The 18,670-nt window shown below is 40.3% G+C and overlaps 1 long non-coding RNA gene across 1 annotated transcript; it reads right to left on the bottom strand.

Moving 5' to 3' along the window:
* Positions 1 to 1,634: 1,634 nt before the first annotated feature.
* Positions 1,635 to 18,459, bottom strand: LOC148369736 (uncharacterized). Its single transcript, XR_015849882.1, has 3 exons — positions 18,259 to 18,459; positions 13,480 to 13,618; positions 1,635 to 1,840 (listed from the first exon to the last, which is right to left on the bottom strand). It is a non-coding gene; the product is annotated as an uncharacterized LOC148369736 (long non-coding RNA).
* Positions 18,460 to 18,670: the final 211 nt, after the last annotated feature.

Raw genomic sequence — 18,670 nt, 5'->3', positions numbered from 1 at the left:
ATATGGACCGGCTAATTAACCTAACATCATAAAAACTAAACGAGAAAGAACTTAAACACTGAATAAATATAACCATCTCTTAACACTGCTTTATAAATCCCCATTTATGTGTGCGAGAGTGTGCGATTACGTGTGCCTGTATGTGACTTATATGCTCTGAAATGGCTGAACTGATTTTCGTGAACATTCACACAGTTGAACTTTAGCGCTTCTGCGAGTGTCTTTAGCTAGGTTTCATGTCAAGGCAGCCTCACTAAATACCAACAAAACTGAATTCAGGTATAGAAGCAATGAACATTTATTTTTCTTGTTTCGCACTCCAGGTCAATATTCATTAGACCAGTGTTTCTTAACCGGTGGGTGGGGACTTAAAAGTGGGTCGCAGGCCTTTTGCCCCAGGAAAATAACAAGAAAGGAAAAAATAACTCAATGTCATTTAAACGCTTTAACGTCCAATAGTGTTAATTTCCTGCAAATGCAAGTTGACACCCACTATTTCACACCACAGAAAAAGGCTGATAAAGTTTGTTTACATATGTCGAGCACATGTCCAGAGGAAGATACAAGGGGAAATATATAAGATATGGATAATATATATCTATAATTATCATTTTTTATTGGCCTTTATCTCATTGTCATTTGTCTTCTTTGTTTGTCTTTTTTTCCTTTTCTTTTTCCTTTCTATTTCATTTTTTTTCCTTTTCCTTTTTTGATTGTCTGGTATCTTGCTGCTTAGGGTGCAAAAACCTTGCGAAAGGCATTAGTGCTGGTTTTCGATTGCACGTCAAAATACTGCGATTTCTAGTGGTGCAATATTACACACTGTCCCTTTAAAATGCAGCTAATTGGGTGTTAAAGGCTGGCAACCAGTTCAGGGTGTTCCCTGCCCAAAGCCCGAACATAACTGGGATGGGCTCCAGCACCCCTGCGTGCCTACTGAGGATAAGCGGTGCAGATAATGGATGGATGAGCGTTAAAAGGAATAATGTTACTTGAAGTCTTTTTCGTTTTCCTGGTCATTTCGATTTTTATTTTTAGAAGTATCCGTGGTTTCAACTGCATACTCTTTGGGAAACGAGTGCTGTGTAAAAGGGGCTCCTGAAAGTTTGCATTTGTTCATATTCAAGTTATAAAATCACACTATTTCAGGGGTCTTCAACGTGGGTGCCCCCTGAGGGCAGCTGTTGTGCCAGCGGACCTGTTCTGAAAATAGTTTGCTAGTGCTGTGTCATTGTGATTTTCTAGTATTTTTTTTTTTTTTTAGTGGTTAACTGGGTCTATTTTAACCCTACTTCCAATAACGAAGCTGGTAAAAACATAGTAACAACATAGTAATAACATGATGATTTGTAATTTTAGAAATGCATTTAATATAGGATGGTGACCCCTGCTTTATGAGAATCAACAGTGACCGTTTTAGATGTCAGTCACTGTGTCAACTCACGGTTATAAAACCTACGATTAAGTTCATCAACAAAAACATATTTTAGAAGCGAGGGCATGTGTTCCATAATAAGCCTTACGAAACCTCTAAAAGTGCACTCAACTCATTTGGCATGCACCACATTTGGGTCATGGTGACAGACACAAAATGACAACAATTACCTAAAAGTGAAGAGGATTATCAAGGTAAGAAACATGCATAACAAGTCACTGAAAACTCAGTAAACCGGTTAGGAGAAAAGGCCTTTACTCACCCATATCATGTGTTCTCGACTTCTACTTTCCTTTCTTTCCCTGCTGCCATTCTTGCTTATTTTGCTAGTGTGATCAGCCTCCACCAAGCGAAGGGCCACGGGGACAATTACAAAACTGCTCGCTGAAATCAGCCCAGGCCAGCCTAGCCGAGAATCCCCCCCATTTCCCCGCCCAACTTCAGACTGACACCTGATGGTGACGTCATCAGACCACGCCCACACAGAGACGACTGGTTTGGGTAACAAGGATAATGTTTGAACTAGGAACACAGCGCAATTGAATAATGACGTTGTTTCTTGTTTTTGGGTGAGTCATGAGAATTTTGTCTCTTCAACTAAGTATTTCATTTGTTTGGTGGTTTTTATAGACAATATTGATAATAATAATTACATTCATTTTTTTGACACTGATACTAGTATCCGTACACGTCATGGGAGCCAGTATTTGCCATCTCCTTGTGGCCATTTAATAATTGGGAAGCTGAGATCGAAGTTACTTTAAATAGCGTTTAAATACACACAATTTTAAGAATTCGTTTTATGTGGGGATTTAAATGTAAAGGGGCAGCACGGTGGTTAGCGCTTGTGCGGCACAGTTCATGTCATGGGAACCTGTCGTGGGTTCAAATCCAGCTCCAGACATCCTGTGCGTAGTTTGTATGTTCTCCCTGTGCTTGCGTGGGTTTCCTCCGGGCACTCCGGTTTCCTCCCACGTTCCAAAAACATGCATTTCAGGTGAATTGGCCGGTCCAAATTGTCCCTAGGTGTGAATGAGCGAATGAGTTGTCTGTCCCTGTGTGCCCTGCGATTGGCTGGCAACCAGTTCAGGGTGTCCCCTGCCCACTGCCCGGAGATGGCTGGGATGGGCTCCAGCCCCCCCCGCGACACTAATGAGGATAAGCGGTACGGATGATGAGATGAGATGAGATTTAAATTTATTTCATCGAAACAATTAGCCCAAAAATACATTACAAAATGCCTTACAGTACTATTTATTAAAAAAAAACATATGCATGGATGAATGGATGTATAACCAGCTCAGTAGCCTAGATGGTAAGGCGCCCGCTTTGAGACTGGGAGGTTCGGGTTCGCGCCCCGGCCGAGTCATTCCTAAGACTTAAAAAGTGGTCGGCGGCGCCCTCTCTTGGCTGCGGCTGCATCGGGTCAGATGCAATCGACATTTCGTTCTGTGTACATTGTTACACAGAATGACAATACAAGGAAATTATTATTATTATTATTATTATACTTCATCAAATAATGGAAATTTCTAGGTGACCCTAAACTTTTGAACGGTCCACTGAAATATCACCATTTTGGTTTTTAATATTTCTGATTATTGCATACACTTAAATATCCTACCTCAAATAATTAGAATATCATGAAAAGATTTACTAGTGGGCTATTTGACTAATCTGCAAAATAAAAATAATAAAAAAGCTCATAACATCGCATTTAATTCGTGATAAATTTTGGTTTTGTTTCAATTGCAGAACAGAACATTTATCACAATATGCTAATTTTCAGAGACAGTCTGTATATCCAAGAAAAAAATGCAGATATGATAAACTATAGATGTGAGAACCCGAACAGACGGTTGACCCAAACGCGTAACGTTTTCACACGAAGCTTTATTTACGGGAGCGAGGCAGTCATGCGCGGTAACACAAACGCCAGCGATTCGGCGATCGCTGGGCAGAAGAACCAGGAAAGAGAAGTCAGGCACGGGAAAACAGGAAGCCAGGGGCAGACGAGCAGGATACAGGACAGGACGGGACAGAAGGGATCAATACCAGATACAAGATACACGAGCAGGATACCGGACAGGGCGGGACAGACGGGATCGGTAACAGATACAAGATACACAAGCAGGATTCCGGAGAGGACGGGAGCGGCGTGATCAATACCGGATACACGAGCGAGATACCAGACAAGACGGGACAGATGGGATTGATACCAGATACGGGCTATACAAGCAGGATACCGCAGAGGACGGGACAGAGGGGATCGATAGCCGATGAAGGATACCGGACAGGACGGAATCAATACCGGATACTGGATACACGAGCAAGATACCGGCAAGATGAGACAGACGAGATCGATACTGGATACATGAGCAGGATACCGGACAGGACGGGACAGACGGGATCGATACCTGATGCAGAATACCGGACAGGACTGGACAGACGGGATCGATACCGGATGCAGGATACCGGACAGGACCGGATGGATACACGACCCAGATATCAGACAGGATTGTAGAGACGGGATCGATACCGGATACTCGATACACGAGCAGGATACCGGACAGGTCAGGACAGACCAAAATGCTTGCCTTGCAAGTACAGAGGTTCGATGACGGACTAACCAGTAGAGAATGAGAGTTGAGTTTAGATTGGAGAGGAGCCAATTAGGCAACAAGCAGCAGCTGGCGCCAAACGAGCAGGCACAGTTGCGGGCAATGGGTAATTGTGACAATCGAGTGTTTCTATTTCGGGCAAAATACATAATGCGCTAAAACTTGACGCGAAAGGTGAAAATTGCTTGCAATACTTTTACACACCGCCGAAACTGCAGTTTTAAGTGTCGGCAAAGATTCCGTTTCTGCATTGTCCTATAAATTCATGCACACGTATATGCAGTACGTAGATACGTAAACTGAACATACGAAGCAATACTGTTAGAGGATAGCAAAGTTAGTGGCAGTGGTGGTTGGTAAGGGGGTTTCTTGCGCTCGGACTGTCCCCCTAAGTTATTGCAACGCACACAGTCACCTTTGCCATACTAACACAATTCTTGTGGCCCGGCCTTCATGAGGAAAGCAGACTCACATTTCACTCTTTACAGCGGCACACTAGAGACAGAAAGACTGCAGTCATACACGTTTACACGGCAAGCACACATAATTGCCTATTCTTCTAAAACGAAGATTTGCCTTTAGTCACATAATACTATCTCTGGATTTAAACCTATATTTTGTTTAGTTTTATTTAAGGTCGGGGTTATGCAAAGGGGTCAGTAAAATGTGCTGATTATTCCAATGAGTATCCTGCAACCGAATCGTCCCTTTCATGTTTTCACCATGCTCTTATGGCTGAATTTCAGTGGTGACACTGAATAACGCGATGTTAATAGTATTTTGTCTCTGAATATTTAAAGAATTCCAAACCGTGTATCAGCTTACTTTTATTGCTTTTCCCTGGGCGGCGCTGCTTCCAAATGTGTTCTTTTATATTTAAGCATTCAATCAATCACAATTTAGCCATAAGATGCTGCCCGGCTCAGAAATATACAGACGCTCTCCAACCTACGAACGAGTTAGGTTCCGGACGATCGTTCGTACGCTGAATTTTTTCGTAAGTTGCTATATTTTGTATGTTTAAGCTTTATATAAGTATATTTAACGCTTGCATGAGTAACCTGTGTTGTTTTGTACTAAAAAAATAAACATTTAATAATATAGTATGCTCTTGTGCTTCAAGAGGTCCTCCTCCGTGATAAAAGTGGCAGAAAAGAAGCGTTCCGACCATTTTCTCAACCGCATCAAGCTTTCTTATTCCACTTTCGTTTCAAAAGAAACTGTTTGCCTCTGCTTTATACTTTACCAACCATATTGAATGGATGGAAGAGATCTCATCTCATCTCATCTCATCATCCGTACCGCTTATCCTCATTAGGGTCGCGGGGGGGCTGGAGCCCATCCCAGCCATCTCCGGGCAATGGGCAGGGGACACCCTGAACTGGTTGCCAGCCAATCGCAGGGCACACAGGGACAGACAACTCATTCGCTCATTCACACCTAGGGACAATTTGGACCGGCCAATTCACCTGAAATGCATGTCTTTGGAATGTGGGAGGAAACCGGAGTGCCCGGAGGAAACCCACGCAAGCACGGGAGAACATACAAACTCCGCACAGGAAGTCTGGAGCTGGATTTGAACCCACGACAGGTTCCCATGACATGAACTGTGCCGCACAAGCGCTAACCACTGCGCCGCCGTGCTGCCGGATGGAAGAGATATTTAACAATAAAAACGTCAGCAGTTTCACAAACTATGATTGGCGAGGGGGCAGTAACAGAGGTATCACAATGAAAAGGTGAAGAAACAAATCTCCCTCGTCCTCTCCGTCTGTCAAACAGACTTTTTCATCCCTAAATCTAATGAAAACTTATGTCAGAAATACGACAGGACAGGCTGTGCTTTCAGCGTTAGCTTATATGGCGATAGAAAAGAACTTTTTAAAGGAATTGAATGGGCAAATCTGTACAACAGAGGAAATGAAATTTTCCTGAGGAAAGTAAAGATGGATTTTGTGCACAAATAGAACTGATTTTTCGTGAGTAAATAGTGGCTATGTTCCTAAGTGATAGGGAATTTTTCGTGGTTATTATTGATTCTTTTTCATATGTGTCACAGTTTCTGCGACAGTAAATGTTTTATTCCAATTAAATAGTTAATGAGGGTTGGATTGATTCAGACGTAGCAGTGTGAAGGCCTATGTGTGAAATGTTCAGTTTGTGGCCGATGTTGTACTTCCCCACGAACTTTCTCTTTGAAATCTATGAAGCTGTGAGAATGGTTTCTTTGGTGCTTTTGAAATTTCTTAATTGGGATGCGACTAGGCTGTTTTCAGCCTGTGGTTCCAGTCTGTTCCGTAAGACCTTTGGTATAACTTTACTTGCATGGTTGATGAGACTGATTTTTCTGGATTACCGTATTTTCCGCGGGTTATAGGGCGCACCCCCCCAAAAAAAAGCTTCCATACATAAGGCACACCGGATTGTAAGGCGCTACAATGGGAACGTGGACAAAACAGTCAGATAGTTGAGTCCAACTTATTACCCCCTTAACATTCCGTAAGCTTGCAAAGAAGCAAATACATGTCGTAGACACGTGCGGATGCGGTGTCCATACGATGTCACTCAAATGCATCGTTCCATATATCATTCGGAAGGTTAAAGTCTTGGGATTCAAGAAATGCCAACCATTCCTTAGTTTCTATTTTCTTTTTCGCTCGCACCTTTACTGTGCATATAACAATAAACACTTGGAATTGAGTTTAATTTAAAAAAAGACCCATCACAGAAACATCTAGATCACTCTGAAACAAGATACTGGGAAAATATATAGCCGGAGTAGCTCACCGAAGTCGTTGCGTTCAATAATGGTCCTCTTATATCTGTGAGTGTAGTAAATCCAGGAGAGTAAAATATTTAAAAATACAGTACAGAATAGTAAAATACTGTTATCTCTATGGCGTAGTTCAACCCAACATGCTATTCACAGTCATCTTTTTCTGCCAATTGCAGGCTTTGTTTTGCCAATTTAGCCTATGCGAGCCTGAAAATGATAAAAAAAGGTCCACCCCCTTTACCTCTGAATAACTTTAGCCAATAGTAATCGATTCAACTGATGATTGACACATCTTTTTCGGCCAATTGCAGGCTTTGTTTTGCCTCTTTAGCCTATGCGAGACTGTAAATGATAAAAAGGATCCGCCCCCTTTACCTCAGAATAACTTTAGCCAATAGTGATCGATTCAAATGATGATTGACACATTGGTTAGCCAATGAAACGCTGGTATTTAAATTCCAGCATACACCGCGGACTACTTCGCGTTCGGGGGAAAATCTAGTCGGCGGCTGCTTGCAACAGTTGCAAGACTTTGCAACTTAATATTGATCCATTTATAAGGTGCACTGTATTATAAGGTCTTATGGTCAGCTTTTGAAAAAAATTAAGACTTTTAGGTGCATCTTATAGTGCGGAAAATAAGGTGTATATATATATATATATATATATATATATATATATATATATACAGGGAGTGCAGAATTATTAGGCAAATGAGTATTTTGACCACATCATCCTCTTTATGCATGTTGTCTTACTCCAAGCTGTATAGGCTCGAAAGCCTACTACCAATTAAGCATATCAGCTGATGTGCATCTCTGTAATGAGAAGGGGCGTGGTCTAATGACATCAACACCCTATATCAGGTGTGCATTATTATTAGGCAACTTCCTTTCCTTTGGCAAAATGGGTCAGAAGAGGGACTTGACAGGCTCTGAAAAGTCAAAAATAGTGAGATATCTTGCAGAGGGATGCAGCACTCTTAAAATTGCCAAGCTTCTGAAGCGTGATCATTGAACAATCAAGCGTTACATTCAAAATAGTCAACAGGGTCGCAAGAAGCGTGTAGAAAAACCAAGGCGCAAAATACCTGCCCGTGAACTGAGAAAAGTCAAGCGTACAGCTGCCAAGATGCCACTTGCCACCAGTTTTGCCATATTTAAGAACTGCAACATCACTGGAGTGCCCAAAAGCACAAGGTGTGCAATACTCAGAGACATGGCCAAGGTAAGAAAGGCTGAAAAACGACCACCACTGAACAAGACACACAAGCTGAAACATCAAGACTGGGCCAAGAAAAATCTCAAGACGGATTTTTCTAAGGTTTTATGGACTGATGAAATGAGAGTGAGTCTTGATGGGCCAGATGGATGGGCCCGTGGCTGGATCGGTAAAGGGCAGAGAGCTCCAGTCCGCCTCAGACGCCAGCAAGGTGGAGGTGGGGTACTGGTATGGGCTGGTATCATCAAAGATGAGCTTGTGGGGCCTTTTCGGGTTGAGGATGGACTCAAGCTCAACTCCCAGTCCTACTGCCAGTTTCTGGAAGACACCTTCTTCAAGCAGTGGTACAGGAAGAAGTCCGCATCCTTCAAGAAAAACATGATTTTCATGCAGGACAACGCTCCATCACACGCATCCAAGTACTCCACAGCGTGGCTGGCAAGAAAGTGTCTAAAAGAAGAAAAACTAATGACATGGCCTACTTGTTCCCCTGATCTGAACCCCATAGAGAACCTGTGGTCCCTCATCAAATGTGAGATTTAACAGGAGGGAAAACAGTACACCTCTCTGAACAGTGTCTGGGAGGCTGTGGTTGCTGCTGCACGCAATGTTGATCGTGAACAGATCAAAGCACTGACAGAATCCATGGATGGCAGGCTTTTGAGTGTCCTTGCAAAGAAAGGTGGCTATATTGGTCACTGATTTGTTTTTGTTTTGTTTTTGAATGTCAGAAATGTATATTTGTGAATGTTGAGCTGTTATATTGGTTTCCCTGATGAAAATAAATAATTGAAATGGGTATACATTTGTTTTTTGTTAAGTTGCCTAATAATTATGCACAGTAATAGTCACCTGCACACACAGATATCCTCCTAAATTAGCTAAAACTAAAAAAGCCCCACTCCAACTTCCAAAATATTCAGCTTTGATATTAATGAGACTTTTGGGTTCATTAAGAACATGGTTGTTGTTCAATAATAAAATTAATCCTCGAAAATACAACTTGCCTAATAATTCTGCACTCCCTGTATTTATATTTTATAACTTAGTGGAATCATCTCATCTCATCTCATCTCATTAGCCGTACCGCTTATCCTCATTAGGGTCGCGGGGGGGCTGGAGCCCATCCCAGCCATCTTCGGGCAGTGGGCAGGGGACACCCTGAACTGGTTGCCAGCCAGTCGCAGGGCACACGGGGACAGACAACTCATTCGCTCATTCACACCTAGGGACAATATGGACCGGCCAATTCACCTGAATCATATATTTTGTAAAAAGATATTAATTCAATTTGTGAAAATCTTTATATTATTATTGGTAATAAACTGATCAAAATGTCACGGTTGCCATGGTGCCCAATTGGCCCCGCTCTTGTGGCGCCAGCTGCGGCTCATTAACAGATTGGCTTTCCGTCTTTTTAGGCTCAGTGCGCTCACTCTTACTTCGTCAGTCCGTCAACGAACCTTTGCCCTACAAGACGTGGGCTCTGACTCAGCCCTGTTTTCCGGTTGGTATTTCCAGTCCAGTATTGTTCCCGTTTATTTTTGTCCTGTTTATTATTGGTTTCCAGTTTTCCTTACCCTCAGTTTGTCCTGTTTATTTTTGATATTCTGCTTCATTATCTATCCCGTCTGTCTGTCCCGTCCTGTCCGGTATCGACCCCATCTGTTCGATATTAACTCGGGCAATTGGAATTGCTCTCGTCAGTCACTGGCTTCCTGTCTTTCCATGCCAGACCGCTGTCTAACATGCATGACTCCCCATTTCCCATAAAATAAAAGGCTTGTGTGAGAACGTCACGTGTTTGTGTCCTGTTCCTGTTCTGGTTCCTGACACAAAGAGACCCACTAAAAACTTTTTTTTTCATTTTTTCTTCTTTGTCTTTCTTTTTCCTTTTTGTTTTCTTTTTTGTTTCTTTTCCTCCCTAGCTTTTTACTTTTTTCCACTTTGTATTCCTTTGTTGTTTATCTCCCCCTTTTTCTTCTTTTGTTTTATTTTTCGTAGCTTTTCATATGTTTTTCTTGCTTTTTCCTCACCTTTTCCTGCATTCTTCATGTCTCTTTTCTGATTTTTTTCTTTATTTATCTCTTTTTCCTATCTTTTACTTATTTTTCAATCTTTTTTCTCTTGTTAAATTTTCACTTCTCTTGTTTCTTTTTTAATTTTGTCTTTTTCTTTTTTTGCTCCACCCTTAAATCATTTTGTGCATAATGTTACACAATAATTGGTGATATGTGTATTAAAATAAATGGTAAATGGAATGTATTCATATAGCACTTTTCAAGTCACTGAAGACCTCCCAAGGGGCTTTACAATGTATTTGACGCTTACCCGTTCAGAAAGCAAGAAAAAAATCTGAAGAGCCAAAAGAGTGAGCTTTGCCCAAAAGAACCGCTTCTCTAAAAAAAGAACGGAGTTTCCATCACTACCAACAGGCGGCACCCACTCTGAGTGGAGTTAGCACTGTAATCCAGTTTGGACACTTTTCCTCCTTCTCTTGTTCCACTGACAACATCTGGGCTGGTCCGAGTCTGACAGTGTTTTTTTTCTCAGAAACACTTACATGTATCTATTAGTTCGAATAAATTGAAGCGAGCAAAAATGCTCACTCTCTCTCACAGATACATTCACATTGTGCGCTAACTTGCGTGGCAACATTGAATTGGTCACGTAGATAAGTAAAGTCACGTTATGTGGGGACTGAACTGACAGTGAGTGCTGTAGAACACGGTAAAGTCCACGCTAGTGTCCGGTGGCATACACAATTATATATGAAGGGATATCATATGCGCTGCCCAGACTGCCCTCACTACTGCATCCAACTTTCTTTGGGTGGGCAGAGTGTGTCTGTTTTTGGACAGTTACCACCCCATCCCCCTGGTAACACTCCTGATCTAAATACTGTATTATAAAATGTTAAATAATGGCAGTAAAATACAAGAGTACCATTAAAAAAATAGATGATTCCCTCCAAATAGAGTATTGGTTATGAATTCTAAGTTGATTGATTTTTTTTTTGTCCACAGCACAAATAGGCCTCATTCTTTCAGGGGTGCAAATTTATTGAACTTATTGCTGAAGGATAACTAAAAAAAATAAAGTGGAGGTGAATGCATTCAACTTTTAAAAGTATCCACCTGGGATTGAGAATTGTTATTACTATTCTGAGGGAATTATATGTTCCTTTCTATCTCCTTGATTTATTGTCATCGCAGAATATAAAAGCTTTTCAGCATCACTGTTTTTCGCTTCCCAACTCCTTACATCGTGACTCATCAAAACCAACAGGTGGCAGCGACATGGTGGGAGAAAAACATGTTGTGTTTCCTCACTCAGAATGCAAAAAACAGAGATGCTGTTCACGCCTACATCCTGGCAGGGGAGCTACATGCTAATTAGCACATTCACCTCCTGCTCCAATGATTGCTTGCTTGTGCAATGACTTATGAAAGAGGTGACTAAACCTGACGAATGTGCCAAAACCCCATGACGCGAGCTAGTCTCTTTACATCCTGAAAAGTACACAATGTATGAAACAGTGAAGCATGCACTTTCTGTGCTTAGAGGCAAGAGCTTAAACCCAAGCTCCAGTTTTTTGCCCAACCTGACTTTGGGCCTAAAATGTCAATCATTGCATCAGGATCGGGCCGGGCTTCTCTCTCACTGACTTTAAAAAATTTAATACATATATTCATAAAAATATCAACGAAAACAATGAGTGGATACAAAACCCTTTATCTCTTAAAGAACTGTGCTAGATTCTTCAGGACATACAGTACTGGTGCCAAACCTGTCCACCTCAACCAATCTCCCCCCTTATTCATAATTGCAATCTCCCTTATTAAGCAATACTAAACCTTACAAACACAACGCAGCACCTTTATTCACAACAAGACAATCTATGTAGAATAAAAAGATTAAAACACATAATGATAATAAATGTATTTTGGGATTTGTTTGTTAAGCTGCAAAATACAAGACAAACAAACCACAAAATTATATGTTGTGTTATTTTACTTTTAAGACAAAAAAAATACAATACAGTCCCCATAATTTTTCTACACAAGAGGAATGACAAAATTAAGGTAATCGTTAATTTAAGCAAAAAGAAAAAAAAACGGAACCCCATTTGCAGAACATTTTCATATATATTTGACCTATAGATTTGAGGAATGGGAAAACATATTGTGACATTTCGAAAAGTTTTAATATGTATATTTTTTTGTTTGATATGCTTTAAAAAATAAAATGTTACAATGCTCTTGGCAAAAAATGTTTCTTTCACCCTTAACCGGTTGCCATCCAGAGGACTGTCACGATAACTCATTCCACTCACCTGTGCCCGCTCGTTTGGCGCAAGCTGCTGCTAGTTGCCTGATTGATTCCCCTCCTATTTATACCTAGTACTCCAGTCACTCCTTGTCAGTCCATCAGCAAACCTCTGCACACGCAAGGCAAGCACTTTGACTCTGGCTCCCGTCGGTTCTATCATCATCCGTATCCTACTCATCTGTTCCTGATTTCCCGTTTGTCTCCGGCTATTGACCCATTTTGTCCATTTGACCACGCTCTGATCTCCCGCTCCGGCTCACGACCAGTTTTTGACCATTTGACAACGCTCCAATCTCCCACTCCGACAAAGCCGCTTCCGCATTCCACTCACGCTCTGATCCCGTGAGCTACTTGCTCCTCCTGTCCAGCGAGCATCGGATCGCTGGTGCTTGTTTCCTCGATATCCCGATAAACTTTTGTGTGAAACGTTATGCGTTTGGGTCTACCATTTGTTCTGGTTCTGACAAGGACAAGGAGACACACAACCATTGGCTCGCTCAGTCACACCTAAGGACATTATGGAGTCTCCAATTAACCTGACATGCATGTTTTTAGAATATGGGAGGAAACCGGAGTGTCTGGAGGAAACCCACGCAGTCACAGGAAGAACATGCAAAGTCCGCACAGTAGATGGAATCAAAGCCTGGAAGGTGAGGCTGAGAGCTAACCACCCGGGTTCTGTCCCACATTTTAGTTGTCTTATGTGTTTGACATTTTATTGGGGAAACTGTTTTATTGCCTTTGTCAGTGTACAGTGATTGCTTAAAATTAAATACATGGGAAAAATAAGTCATGGTAGCAATGGCTTTCTGCTAGCGCGGTACAATTTTTCTTCACCCTTCCAGGTCATCTTCGTGCGGGATGCAATTTGCGAGGCATTTTTCACAAAACTATTTTGAGAGAGTCATTTTCAAAGGTTAAGGTTGAAATGAGTTTAAAATAACATTCAAGTTAACACTTTTTTTCCAGATTACTACTTCTTTACAATTTACAGGGAGTGAACCACCATTTTTAAAGCATATTTCGTAGTAAAAAAATATTTAGTTTGCCAGCTTCCGTCAACATATGTTGAATGAGCCAACTCTTGTACTTACCAAATATTTCGTCTTCGTCATCTACATCAATATTTCTTGTTTTGTCAGCGATGTGACAAATTTCTTGCTGGCCTTTACTCTTATTCCGATTTCTGGTCTCGTCATCAGACATCCTCTTGTGCTATCTCAGCATCGCCGCCTGAAAGAAGGAGAAAAGGTGATTGGCGGGCTCTTTTTTGACCGTCCATCCACCTAAAAAAATCTGTTGAACAGATTCAGCACATGATCTGATCAGTCATTGAGCACAAATGAACAATGGAGGTGTGATGCCCACAAGAGTTTCTTGGGTGGTTTAACAGCTTTCAACAGAAAAATGACTTTGGCTTTTAACAAAGGCTTTGTGGCTGTAATTATTGTTCTACAGCAAAGAAAGCATCAATGTAATGTAAAGTAATGGAGATTAAAAATAAATTGATAAAGAAAGTAACTCCTTGGGGTGGGCGGAGCAATCCAAAAATCCAATCCGAGTAGTAAGCATGTGATTTTCCTGGGATCGATACTTCAATCCTCCATTATTACTTTGAGGAACTTTAGATATCCTTTCGGATCACTTCAGAGTTGTATGCTTCTCTACCTCTGGTGTTGCTGTTCCAAAAAAAGAATGGCGAAGCTGCACTGCTGCCATCACCACAGCCTAAATACACACGCACAACTTTAAATCATTTTTAGGAGTTCTTATGTAACAGAACAAGGAAGGGCGGCACATAAGTATAGCGGGGGAAAAGGTGGGGTGCGTAGCTTGAAGTGTCTTTGAAAAGTTCAAAATCAAATATTTTCTCTTTTAAGTATGTGTTTACAACGCACAACTGAGTCGAAAGAGCCTTTATATATTTTTTTTCAACCGCGCCTATCTTCTTGCACCATGGATGAAAGGAGGTGGGGGTATGCAGATGGGGTTTTTGATTTCATGGGCGTGCTCGCATTTTTTTTCCGTCCAGGATGAAAATGGTGAAAGCAAGAAAAGGACAGTTTTAAATACAGTCCAAATGCCAACCTATACCCCCAAAAGATGAAAAAGGAAGGTTTTTTGGAGCACGTCTAAAAACTTCATACACTCGCCCTAGAAAAGAAGCTTGACAGTGGCTGCAATGATGATTTACGCCAGGAGATGGCATCAGCAAGTCGAAAATTTTGAAGTTACGGATACCGCCTTTACAGAAAATGGCTCTGTATCCAAAATGCAGTGTGTTAGTTCTCTTGTTCACTTTGTAATAGAATATTTGTAATTTTGATACATTGCCGCTCTTTTTTTCAACTCTTGACTTCACAGTGGTTGTCGTTCAAGTGTTGTCATTTATATAATGTAAAGGTTTTGAGCATCATATTGTTTACACTGGGGTCTCTCAACTTGTGGGTCGGTGAGCGGTTTTCAGTGGGCCTTTGCCTTAGCAAAATTTTGCCCAGAAAAAGAAAAAAATGGAGGGTAAGTTACACTCCTTTACAGCAGATGGCAATAACGCCCAGCTCAATCTTTTCTTCCTGTTCAGTCATTTAGTGCCGTTGTAACTGTGTTTGAGGGATCACATCTCATTTTATTGAGAGTCTGAATTTAGACCAATTGAGAACCACCGGTTTACACTATTTGCACTTTAACTTCATTTTCAAAACATTGTGCGACGGAAAGTATTAGGTTTGTCATGTTGATTTTCTCATTATTGTATTTTCATTATCATTGCTGCTTTTTTGGTTTGACTTTCTTGACTTGTTTTGAAACAGGTTCGAAAGAAATATTCATTTTTATACAGTCAAAGTTTGCATTGTTGTTATTTAATAAAAACTAGATTTTTTTGGAGTGTTTTTATCATAATTAGGAACTAGCTCAAGGGGGGAGGGGGTTTCAATTATTAAATGTTCATGAGATTTCCAAACAAAACGTATCAGTATTGGATTGATAATAACCTGTATTTACGTGGATAGGATCCATAGTGAATGAGGTCACAGTAGAACAAAATAAGCTAGGTTTGACGGGTTAGCCGGGGGATGAGTGAGAGGCAGTCTAGCCTGACCTGTCTGCATGCTGCTATGGAAAAGTGGGGGATGTGCCAGACAACTACAAACAGGCCACTATCTTTTTTTAAGCTAAACGTTTGAAATGAATTGCTAAAGCTATAAAATTCCATTTCACATTAAATATCTCGGAAATTATTGAGGATATAAAAACAAATGTGGTAAAAATAGAAAAATTGTGATCTCAACATTTACATGAAATGTTCAAAGATGTTCAAAGAGGGCACCATTGGTCACATGACACACATCAAGCCGCTGGAGAGTGACGTCATGTTCGTGTCAGCCATTTTTTTACTTTATGTCAGTGTGGCATGAAAATGCCGAGAGTAAGAAATTGTCCCTAAATGATGAAAAAATAAGAGTTTATTCGTGAATGTCTTAGAAATGCTCGTACTTGACTCAGCTGGCTGAGGTTGTAATCATGTCTTTAAACCAGACGATGGCGACTGACAGTAACAAAGATCCAAATACCATACAGCTCCTTTAAATTAAACTAAGAAGTCTCAGAGAATAAAAAGTAAATCCAAAACTTTGCCATTACAACTTTCAATTGTTTAAAGTTGATCAGATATAAGAGATATACAGTCCTCAATCTTTTCTTGTTTGCTGATTTTTCGTTTAAAAAAAAAAAAAAAAGAGAAAATAATCCGTATTGTGTCGTGTGACTGAAAATGAGTGCTACAAGCACAAGGAAGAATACAAACCACATAAGACTTAAAGTGACCAAACCACACATTTTTTTTTTCTTTACCAAGCCTTTTGCAAGGTTTTATGTATTGTGGTACCCATAGCAACAAGACGGCAGATTATTTTGTCAGGTCCCTCTAGTGAGGCTAATATGATGCAAAATAAAAAGCACTTTTTTGACATACAAGCATATAATTGGTAAATGGTAAATTGTCTGCATTCATATAGCGCTTTTCAAGTAAATGAAGACCTCCCAAAGCGCTACCTGCTTATTGGGATTAACTTTTTGAAAATCTTTAATAAAAAGGGTTGTGTAACTTTTGTTCATGAACTACAAAAGAGCGAGAGCGAAATCTAAGAAATTATCAAGTGAACACAGCTGCTTGCATAAAACTCCTTACATAAGATCTGGCTAATAATGTCACTGAGCTCACTAGAAAAAAAAGTTATGTAAGGAGTGTGTGAAGATGCGAGGACGTGCCGTACAAGTAAGAGTGGATGCAGGATTCCTTTCTGTTTTATTAACCCGCAATTTTAAACTTCCCAATCATCTGGATAATGTCACATCCACCAGGAAAAATCTTAGAATACAGGGAAAATTAGTTTTAAAAATCCAGTTTTTGAGGTCACGAATCACTTACCTCAAGATTACTTCACCATAGAGGTAAGATCGGGCCTAAAATCCATTAGCCCGACCCAGCCCAAGTTGGACCGATTAACTTGATTTGAGGGACCGAGCCCAGAGCAAACTGGAATTTCCATATTTTATTTGTGAGGAATCAAGAGGAAGAGGGGTGTTTTTGGAAGACAACAGAGCCCTCAGGCCGGGCTCGGGCCTGGCTCGAGCCTAAGATCTTACTTCTTCTTCACCAGTTGTACCTTTAAAAGTTTTACATTTTTTTAGAATTCTGATATTTTGGGAAACTTTTGCACCATAAGTGTTCACACCCCAGTTTGAATGGGGTCTACTTAATGCAGGGGTCAGAAATCTGCGCCTCCAAAAGCCCCATCTGGCTCCTTAGCGCACCCCTAGTGGCTCCTTAGAGAATTTTTAGAAATATTTGAAAATGAAAATAGATGGGGGCGGGAAGTTCATATATATATATATATATATATATATATATATATATATATATATATATATATATATATATATATATATATATCTTTTGGGGGTTTATGTGTGTGTTTGGACTGTAATTGAAACAGAACCTCTCTTTTACCATTTTCATAATACACTAACAAAAAACTCTTACGATCAAAAACTCCCTCTTCACTTCCTCCTTTTCTCCTCTTTCCTTCTACCTCATGTGTTGTGCGTCCCGAATAGCATTGAGCATTGAGAAATGTATGTTAAATGCTGATAGGCGCAGTGGGGAAAAAATATAAATATAAAGGCTCTATGAATCGAGTTAGGCATCATTAAGACATAGTTAATCGAGAAAATATTCAACTTTCAACCATAAAAGGACACATCGTATGGTGTACCCTACTTCAAAAGTAAAATTAATGCATATACATTTAAGAAGAAACATAAAAAGCATGAGGTGTTTTCAAATGTTGATTAAAAAGGTATTTAATCCAACATTTTCGTCAAATCTTTCGCAGCTGACTTTTCATGTTTTGGATTATATGTTCTAGGAATGCTAGGAGACACAGATACAAAAAAACTAAAAGAACAACAGTAAAGCATGCAAAATTAAGAACAAAGCATGAGCTTTTGATTGAATGTAAACCAACCAAAGTGGGGGGAAATGAATTTGTTGTTTTAGTGGTGTTTAAAAACAATAGAAATATGAAAAAAAATCTAAAGACATGACTTTGTGCTGTACTTTTACCTTGCAGGGTAAAATTGTAATGCTTGAAGATGTGTTTTCATATGTTTAACCAAGACCAGGAGGATTTTTTTGTTTTTGCCCCTTAAACCGAAATCAATATACACTCAATATATTTTCTTTCACAGTGAACTTTCCTGCTTTCAAACTACTTCATGAACTATTGCACATTAGAGAAATCTCAAAACCTTTAAAAGCATATAGGTATGTTACAGTAATCTGCAAAGTACTTTGCACATGCATACGTCACCTGAATAAATGCAGACCTGCATCCACTTGCATCAGAGGGTGTTTGAAATAGATCAACACCTCAGGCCCCACCCATGGATCAACTATTCCATACAAAGGCTGTGTTTATCTTGCGTTGTAAACTGTGTTTATTCCAAGCTATAAAAGGAGTAAAACCAATCCAAAAAGCTGCAAAAATGACAATGAACAGCAGGTAAAGTCATGCACCCCAAGTCAAACGTGCAAGGCCGGTATCTTGTGGGGGAGGGCTTGGAAATCATTCAAGTAAGATGCTCTGATTGGACTCTTTTGGCAGCCCTCCAGCCAATCATGGATGACTCTGAGGGTTCATTGAGTTCTATAGGGTTGTAAGAGGACACAAGTAGGGGAAGGGTCTTGCTATAGGCATTTATTTGCCAGAGATTCCTACCCAC

This window comes from Urocampus carinirostris, chromosome 3 (genome assembly GCF_059441175.1).
Source record: "Urocampus carinirostris isolate Australia breed hairy pipefish chromosome 3, RoL_Ucar_1.0, whole genome shotgun sequence".
Lineage (NCBI taxonomy): Eukaryota > Metazoa > Chordata > Actinopteri > Syngnathiformes > Syngnathidae > Urocampus > Urocampus carinirostris.
The sequence above is the reverse complement of the archived record's forward strand: the minus strand, read 5'-3'. Positions and strand labels throughout refer to the sequence as shown.